The sequence below is a fragment of the Petaurus breviceps genome, unplaced genomic scaffold (genome assembly GCF_028583685.1).
Source record: "Petaurus breviceps papuanus isolate PSGF00001 unplaced genomic scaffold, PetGlider_PUasm1.0 151, whole genome shotgun sequence".
Classification (NCBI taxonomy): Eukaryota; Metazoa; Chordata; class Mammalia; order Diprotodontia; family Petauridae; genus Petaurus; species Petaurus breviceps.
The window spans coordinates 9,186,580-9,196,432 of NW_027185712.1; the positions used below are offsets into that span (position 1 = coordinate 9,186,580).

The 9,853-nt window shown below is 38.5% G+C and overlaps 2 pseudogenes; one reads left to right on the plus strand and one right to left on the minus strand.

Annotated features, from left to right (window-relative positions):
* Nucleotides 1-5,571: 5,571 nt before the first annotated feature.
* LOC138153240 (ubiquitin-conjugating enzyme E2 J2 pseudogene) lies at nucleotides 5,572-6,362 on the plus strand (annotated as a pseudogene).
* Nucleotides 6,363-9,168: 2,806 nt separating this feature from the next.
* LOC138153665 (small ribosomal subunit protein eS24 pseudogene) lies at nucleotides 9,169-9,616 on the minus strand (annotated as a pseudogene).
* Between the last annotated feature and the right edge of the window lie 237 nt (nucleotides 9,617-9,853).

Genomic DNA, 9,853 nt, shown 5'->3' on the forward strand with positions numbered 1-9,853 from the left:
TATATTCAGGGAAGACTAATCCCTCTGATGTGAGAGCTACTGAGCTCTTTTCAGGGCTGCTTTCCACTTTGGTGTCTGCCTGTTCCACCTAACTCTCATCTGTGGCTCCAAGAAGCTGTAATATGTGCAGAGGTCATAACCTGGCAAACCATTTCAGCAGACAGGCTAAATCTTGAGTGGTCTCAAACCCATCCATGAGTTGGGGCATGGGGGAGGGGGGTCTATCCCAAGCATGTGAAGCCTTCCACTGGTAGAACAGCAGATGAGAACAACTTGTCTAACTGCCACAAAGGCAACGGAAGTAGGAGCTGTGGAGCACTTAGAGCTTGGTTAGACAGTAAAGACGCCAAGGCCATCCATTGCATCTCGAGTCATCATCAGTTGTCTTGACTCTGTCTTGCCACTGGACTCTGATGACTCTGGAGGGGAGAATCAGGCCCACAACTTCTGCTTCACTTAAATCCAATTTATTCATGAGTCAAAAGACATCACCCTTACCATTTCACCATTTTTACTTATCTGAAAGTCCTATGGTGATGGGCAGGCAAGCTGGGAATTGTAGTCACAACCCTGCACACAGTGACCCAGGTCACAGAGGTGTCTTCTCACTGGAAGCAGCAGTGAGACTTGGCAGCCCTCTGAGCATCTGAGCAGCTTTTTAAGGACTGGACTGCTCACCTACTGGTATGAAGAAGGGGCTAGAAAATGTGTTCTAAAAATTGTCTGCTTACCCAACCCTAGCCTGATTACCACAGTGGGCAGGTATGCCACCCTGCAGTTGAAATACACACACACACACACACACATCTACAAAAAATTCTGCAAAGATGATTCCACTCCCCATTGGTACATGGAATGTGCATTCACTTATAGATAACACAAAATCCAGTAGACCTGAAAGATGAGCAGTTCTTGTGAGAGAATTCAGCAGCTATTGCATCCAAATAGCAGCCCTGAGTGAAACAAGGCTGGCAAATGAAGGCCAGCATTCACACTCTATTGCAGAGAACACAATTCCAATGGTCTGGGCAAATTGTCGAATGCCAAATGTACACTTGCTAAAAAAAACATAGTTTACAGAGAACTCACATAGGGTTAGAGCTCACATGATGGTCAGAAAAAGTGATACAAAACTACTCTCAAAGTCTCTCTGAAGAACTTTGGAACTGATTGTGTGACATGGGAACCACCGGCAAAGGTGTGCCCTCATCAGAGAAGGTGCTGTGCTTTATGAACAAAGCAGAATTGAAGGAGCTCAAAAGAAATATGAGATAGGCAAATTTAGAGGATCAGCCCCAAATTGTTCACATAGATTATTTGTGCCAGACCTGTGGTAGAGCATTCCAAGCCTATATTGGTCTCATTAGCTACATCCAGACACACTATAACTTAACTCTAGCATTGTGATGTTGTTTGGCCCTCTTTGAGAACCAAGGCAACAACCCCCCAGGAAGGCAGTTTTGACTTATAGAGTGAAAATGACGGCAAGGTAAATGGAGGAGAAGAGCAGTCATTTCTGAGGAGGCTGATTGTACTGACATTAGGGTAATGAGCAAGGGTAAAAGAAGGCTTCAGGAGGAAGATAAAATTTCAAGTGAGATAAAAGTTCTCAATGGCAAAGATAATAGGGAACTCCATTCCATACATAGGAGACAGCCTATTTGAAAGTATATAAGTGAGAAACTGTGGGGGTGCCCATCAATTGGGGAATAGCTGAAGAAGTTGTGATATATGATTGTGATGGAATACTACTGTGATATAAGAAATAATGAGCTTCATGATCTTAGAAAAACATAGGTAGACTTGCTTAAAATAATAAAGAGCAAAACGAGTAGAACCAAAGAACATTGTATACAGTAACAATAATACATTTTAAAAACAACTTGGAATCACTTAGTCATTTTGACTATCATAAATACCCAGATTAACTACATGGAATATATGAGGATGATACTATCTGCACGAAAGAAAGAATTGATGCGTATGAGTATGTATAGAATGGAGTCACACACACACAAATCTATACATACACATTAGAGACATGTTTGTGGCCAATGGTCACCATCTCTAAACTGGGGGGGGGAGATTAAAAATAGGGAAAAAGTTACATTATAACCTTATTATATATTTTAAAGGAATAGAATAGCAAGTTTTATATAATAAATTTGGAGTAACATGTACAATCATCTTTTCCCCCCTATTCTACTATTATTGAAATGCTTGTTTTACTTCTTAAGCTCAGAATAAAATAAATATTTTTAAAAGCCCACACACCAAACTTTGAACATTAAAACCAACTCTATTTTCGGAAACTTAATCTTATATGTCACAAAAGCTTTTCAAAAACTATTTTAATTAATTTTGAAATTGTATTTTTTTAACTCTTCCAAACTTGAACCACAGAGTTTTCATCCTAATATATGAAATGAAACAACAGTTACTCCTGCTTCTTTTTCCCTGCCTAAAATATCACTTTAAAAATTATAACCCGTGTCATACTTGAATAACTATTTCAGAGGAGACACTTTCATCATTCCCCTAATTTAAGTAATGATTCTTGTTGTTTCTTTCCACAATCCAACATACCAAATGTAAATTTTTCAGAATTTTGAAATGTAGGCTTTAATTATTTTGCCTTCTTTCCTCCCCCATTCTAATAGTCAAATAAAATGAAAATTTCTCTGAAACAATTAGTATTAAAATACATTTGATCTCTCTTATGTAAGCCAGAACATGTTTTATCTTCTTAAATTCAGTTGCAAATCTAATAGGCCCCTCAAGATTCAAAATCCATTTTTAGCCCAAATGTTCAGAAGATTGTATAGAAAAGCATACAATTTCTCATACCCTAGCTTTTTATAAACCAACTACCTGAATGCAGAAAATGCCCCATAGCTCCTGGAAAAAATAGTATAGCCCATTTAGCTAGGTTTTTTCCTTCTTTCTTAAGGAAGTAATTAAAATGACATATGACGAAATAGTTTTCTCTTACGTAATTTAACACAATTTGCTTTCTAATAAAATACTCCCTAGCTAAATCAGGCAATTCCCAGTTCTGGAGAGCAATGAGGAGCATAGTCAAATTGGAGATGGAGGTCTTGAGTTTAAACCTTGCCTTTGCTCCTTACTTTTTCTTGGTCTATTCATTCTCCCACTCTGAAGCTCAGTTCCTTTATATATAACTGAGGGGGTTGTAGGAAATGTTTCCTAAATTCCCAGCAACAAATCTATGATCCTCTGATAGAAGCAAGGTCCTTGGGCTCATGAACTACAGCTTTTTAGTATTGTAGTCTTGGCTCCTATCAGTACCTGACACACATGAAGAGCTTACCATTTTTAAGTTAGCTGATTGATGGATTGATAGATATAGTCATTAACAAATTATACTTACTCTTTCTTCACATTATCTTTTGTACCTTCCCTTTCCTGTTCAGTTCATAGCCATTAACTTGTTTGAGGTGTTTATCTAACACATGATCCTCTGGACTGGTCTTAGTCAACCACTCTATACCTTTTCCTAGTACTACATATTCTTTTTTTTTTATTAATTTATTCTTAGTTTTCAACATTCACTTCCACAAGCTCTTGAATTTAAAATTTTCTCCACCACCCTTCCCAAGACAAGGTGCAATCTGACTCTACATATACATTCTTATTAAACATATTTTCACATTATTCATGCTGTAAAGAAGAAATAGAATGAAGGGGAGGAAGCACAAGAAAGAAAAAGGAAAACAAAAGAGAGCAAATAGTATGCTTCTATTCACCTTCCAAGATGGCCGCCCCCTGGCTGAGCCAGGAGCCACTCTTAAATTGTATTATAAAACAGCAGTCATCGAAACTACATGGTATTGGCTAAGAAATAGATCGGCGGATTAGTGGAATGAGTTAGGTACACAAGACACAATAGTCAATGGCTATGATAATCTACTGTTTGATAAACCCAAAGACTCCAGCTTCTGGGATAATAACTCACTATTTGATAAAAAATGCTGGGAAAACTGGACAATAGTAAGGCAGGAACTGGGCATAGACCAACATCTTACACCCTAAACCAAAACAAAGTTAAAATGGGTACACAGTTTAGATATAAAGGCTAATACTCTAGGCAAAGTGGGAGAGCAAGGAATAGATTACATGTCACATCTATGGAGAGCAGAAGAATTTATGACTAAACAAGAGACAGAGCATTATGAAATACAAATTGTATAATTCTGATTGCATTAAATTGAAAATCTTTGCATAAAAAAGCCAATGCAATCAAGATTAGGAGGGCAGCAGGAAATTGGGAAAGCATCCTTACAACCAGTGTCTCTGATAAAGGCCTCATTTCTAAAATATATAGAGAACTGTGTCAAATTCATAAGAATACAAGCCATTCTCCAACTGATAAAAGGTCAAAGAATATGAACAGGCAGTTTTCAGAGGAAAAAATTAAAGCTATCTATAATCATATGAAAAAATGCTCTAAATCATTATTTATTAGAGAAATACAAATCAAAACAACTCTTAGGTACCACATCATACCCAAAATGACAAAACAGGAAAATGATAAATGCTGGAGAAGATGTGGGGAAATTGGCACACTAATGCATTGTTGTTGGAGTTGTGAACTGATCCAACCATTCTGGAGAGCAATTTGGAACTATAACCAAAGGGCAATCAAACTGTGCATACCCTTGGATCTCTCAATACTACTACTAGGTACAAATCCAAAAGAGATCATAAAGAAGGGAAAAGGACTGTCATATAGAAAGATATTTATAGCAACTCTTTTTATGGTGGCTTTTGGAAAATTGAGGGGATGCCTATCATTTGGGGAATGCCTGAACAAGTTGTGGTATATGAATGCAATGGAATTCTACTGTGCTATAAGAAATGATGAGTTGGTAGGATTCAGAAAACCCTGGAAAGACTTATATGAACTGATGCTGAGTGAGGAGAGCAGAACCAGAACATTGTATGCAGTTAAAGTGACACTGTTCTATAACTAACTTTGACAGACTTAGATCTCAGCCATACAAGAATTCTTCTAAGACAACTCCACAAGATTCATGATGCAAAACGCCATCCACATTCAGAGAAAGAACTATGGATCCTGAATGCAGATCGAAGCATACTATTTGCTCTCTTTTTTTTTATTTTCCTTTTTTGGCCATCAGAGGGAAGTGTCAGGCTCCAGCTGTGCAATCCAGTGAGCCTCCCAGGCCACTTCCGGCTCATTCCAGACCAGAGTCCTTCACCCAAACTAAAAAATGTAAGTACAGCAAGGGCCAGGCATGGAGTTTCAGGTTTTATTTTGAAGGACCGAATTGTGTAAAATGAAAAACGTGCTTACTTCCAACAGGTCCAACAACCTGAACAATGGCCGGTGCTAAGAAACAGAGCAGCAGGGGAGACTGAAGGAGTGAGGGCCGGCTCCGGCCTGGCCTGCACCCGACTCGGCCTCAACTCGGCTGTGCCTCTCACCGGCGCTCCTTCCTTCCCCTTCTCAGAGGGCGCAGCGAGCCGGCCGCCCAGTGGGGAGGCAAAGGCGGCCCGGCAGCGACCCCGAAGGAGGCAGCCGCTGAGATGAGCAACACCAGTAACAAGAGAGCACCGACTACAGCCTCCCAGAGGCTTCTGCAAGATTATCTTCGAGTTTAAAAAGACGCAGTGCCTTGTATTTGTGCTGAAGTCAGATATTCAGATATTTGTGCCGAAGTCAGAACTTCAGATATTCTGGAAATGACCATGTTTTAGCCCTGAGAAGATTCCTTACGATGGTGGCTGTTTTCACGGGAAACTAATTTTCCCCAGAGAATTTCCTTTTAAACCTCCTAGTATTCATATGACAACTCGTGATGGAAGGCTTAAATGCAAGGCACGGCTATGTCTTTCAGGCACTGATTTCCACCCTGACACATGCAATCCAGCCTGGTCAGTCTCAACAGTCTTGACACTTCTGCTCAGCTTTATGGTGGAAAAGGGCCCCACCTGGGGCAGCACAGGAACTTCAGACTACACAGGAAGACCACTTGCCTCACAAGAGTTCGGCATTTAACTTAAATGACAAAGTATTTTGTGAAATGGTCCCCGAAGTGGTGGAGGAGATAACACAAAACCAGAAAGGACAAGATAAACTCAGCAGCCGACCCCAGCCCCTCCAGTTGCCAGACACGGTCCACGATGGACCATTTTCACCAAGGTCAAAATGGGCTTCAGCTCCAGCACTGGCACGTGCTGATGGCCAGCCTCCACCACGGGGCCTGCAGGTGGCCAAGCCCAGTCCCGGACTCTGTGGAGGCGCTCTGGCCAGTTCGTTTGTCGTAGTCGGCTTCTCCACTTTTGCCTGCGCAGTACCACAGGCCCTCAGAAGCTAGCCCGGGAAGGAGCCACACGCCGGGATTCCAAGCCCTTGGTCAGGGAGAAACAAGTGAGACCTGGACAGGGGAGTGTGAACCCGGGACACATGGCAACCAACCCATTCTGCTCCTGCTGGGCTCCTGGGGTTTAGTTTGGGAAGCCTTTACAAGACACAAACCAAGCCAGACCCCAGATTGGGCACAGCTGGGATCTGAGAAATATGGAGTCTCAAGTTCCTGTCTTAACCTCACTGTGTGTCTGGAGAGCCTCTCAGCACTGCGAGGGGGGTGGGGGTGGGGAGGGGGGTACAGCGGTAAGCCAGTGCTCTGAACGCGCCGTCTATTAGCACCAGCCCGTTCAGGTTGTTGGACCTGTTGGAAGTAAGCACGCTTTTCATTTTACACAATTCGGTCCTTCAAAAAAAAAAAAAAACCTGAAATTCAATGCGGGTCGTTATTGTACTTACTGTTTTTAGTTTGGGTGAAGGACTCTGGGCTGGAAAGAGTATTAAAGTGGCCGGTATTAAACTTGGGAGGGTGGCCTGAGAGGCTTACTGGACTGTCCAGCAGGAGCCTGACCACTTCCCTCTGATGACTCATCTTCAGCCACACTTTGTGTTGGCTAATTGCTTGTTTTTGTTTTGTTTTGTTTGTTTGTCAAAAAGGATGTCTTAATAATGTTTAGGAGGAAATCTTAGGAGTTCAGGTAGCCAGTCACTGTTAGATGCTTCGGCTGGCCAGTGACAAACTTTGACACTAATCCAGGGCTATCATTGATTTATCTCAGCATTTTTCATTGTATTTATGTTCACGTAAGATGACAAAAGAAACTACTTTAGGAAAGATTTTTTTTTTTCCTTCTATACCACCTTCCACCCGCCCAAAAATGTGAAATTAAGATTGTTTTGCTTTTTGATCACAAGATATCATTGTTTTCTTAAGTAAATCTGGAGATACTCTCAAAAAAAAAAACAACAATTTAAGATCTGGTATGACTAGGTAGCCTTCCTTAGCATTTCTTTTCATTTATTCCCTTGATATTTTGGAGCTGTTCTTCTTCCAGATGAATTTTGTTATTATTTTTTCTAGCTCTACAAAATAATTTTTGGTAGTTTGATTGGTATGGCACTGAATAAGCAAATTAATTTAGGTAGAATTGTCATTTCTGTTATATTAGGTCGGCCTGCCCACAAGTAACTGACGTTTTCCCAGTTATTTAGATATGAATTTATTTGTATGAAAAGTGTGTCATAATTGTGTTCATAAGGTGCCTGGGTTTGTCTTGGCAGGTAGACTCCCAAATATTTTATTTTTACAGTCATTATAATTTGACTTTCTCCTTCTATCTCTTGCTGTTAAGCTTTGTTAATAATATATAGATATGCCAATGGTGTATGTGGTTTTATTTCATATCCTGCAACTTTGCTAAAGGTGTTTATTATTTCAAGTAGTTTTTTACTTGATTCTCTAGGATTCTCTAAGCATATATATCATCATGTCATTTGCAAAGAGTGATAGTTTAGTTTCTTTTTTGCATATTTTAATTTATTTAATTACTTTTTCTTCTCTTATTGTTGTAGCTAACATTTCTATTATGTTGAATAACAGTAGTGATAATGGACATCCTTGCTTCACCTCCAATCTTACTGGAAATGCTTCTACTTTATCTCCATTTCATATAATGCTTGCTGAAGCTTTCAGGTAGATGCTACTTATCATTTTAAGGAAGGCTCCATTTATTTGTATGCTCTTTAATGTTTTCCATAGGAATTGTGGTGGTATTTTGTCAAAAGTTTGAGATAATCATATAGTTTCTGTTAGTTTTGTTGTTGATATGGTCAATCATACTGATAGTTTTTCTAATACTGAACCAGCCCTTCATTCCTGGTATAAATCCTACCTAGTCATCCTGTATTATTCTCATGATAAATTTCTGTAATGTTTTTTGCTAATATCTTATTTAAAAAATCTTTGCATGTATATTCATTAGGGAATTAGTCTATAATTTCCTTTCTTTGTTTTGACTCTTCCATGTTTAGGTATCAGTACCATATTTGTATTATAAAAAGAATTTGGTAGGACTTCTTCTTTGCCTGTTTCCCCAAATAGTCTATATAGTAGTGGAATTTATTACTTTTTAAATGTTTGATAGAGTTTGCTTGTAAATCCATCTGACCCTAGAGATTTTTTCTTAGGAGGTTCATTGATGGCTTCTTCTATTTCTCTTTCTGACATGGGGGTATTTAAGTATTTCACTTTCTCTTCTATTAATCTGGGCAATTTTTTTGGCAAATATTCATCCATTTCACCAAGATTGTCAAATTTATTGTCATACAGTTGGGCAAAATAGTTTCTAATTATTGTTTTAATTTCTTCTTCTTTGGTGGTAAATTTCACCCTTTCATTTTTTTAATCATATATTTATCTATTTTATTGTTTTTTCATAAAATCAATTCTTAATTTTACTTATTTAGTTCAATAGTTTTCTTAATTTCAATTTTATCAATCTCTCCTTTGGTTTTCAGTATTTCTAATTTGGTATTCAATTGTGGATTTTTAATTTTTTTTCAAGCTTTCTTAGTTGTATGCCCAATTCATTGATCTCCTCTCTCTATTTTATTCATATGAGCATTCAGGGATATAAAACTTCCCCTAAGAACCACTTTCACTACATCCCATAAATTCTAGTATGTTGTCTCATTATTAATTTTTTTTAGTTATATATAACTTTTTTGTGTAGCTCTGTCAGAGATTTTCCTTTTTTAAAAGTTTTACATAGATTATTCATGGTCGGGTGAAAAATTATCTTCACAGATAAACATAATCTATAGTGCCTTTTATTCTTTATTTTTGCCAGCACTGATATTTGCCTTTGCAGTACCCCTGACTTCCTTCATTCTGTTCTTGAGTTCCTTACACTGTTTTCTTAATATCTTTTTCTTCTCATACAGGCCATGCCTTGCAAGTCTGTACTTTGGTTCATTTTTCTTTGCATAGTCAAAGGAATCATAAATCATGCCAAAGCCTGTTGTTTTACCACCACCAAAATGGGTTCTGAATCCAAAGACAAAAATGGTGTCTGGAGTTGTCTTGTACATCTTGGCTAGTTTTTCTCGATTTTCAGTCTTAGGCACTATGGCCTTTCCAGGATGAAGGACATCTATAACTATCTGTTTGGGCTGAAGAAGTCTGTTTGTCATGAACTTCCTGGTTCTGATGAGTACAGTGTCATTCATGGTGGGAGCCGGCTCCTTGAGGAGCAGGAGAGGGAAAGGGCCAGAGTTTTACTTATCTTTTTTTTTTTTTTACTTTAGACTCAAATGCCAAAGCACAAGTACAGAATAGAGAAAAGAAACAAAAACATATATAAACTTATATTATATTGGAACTTAAATACAAAGTTAGAAAAAAAGCATGCTATGTGCATAGCGGGACATAAGGATTCAAAATGTGTAACAATAAATTTTCATTTCAATATAGCCTGTATAAGAAATAATACAGGTTCTGTT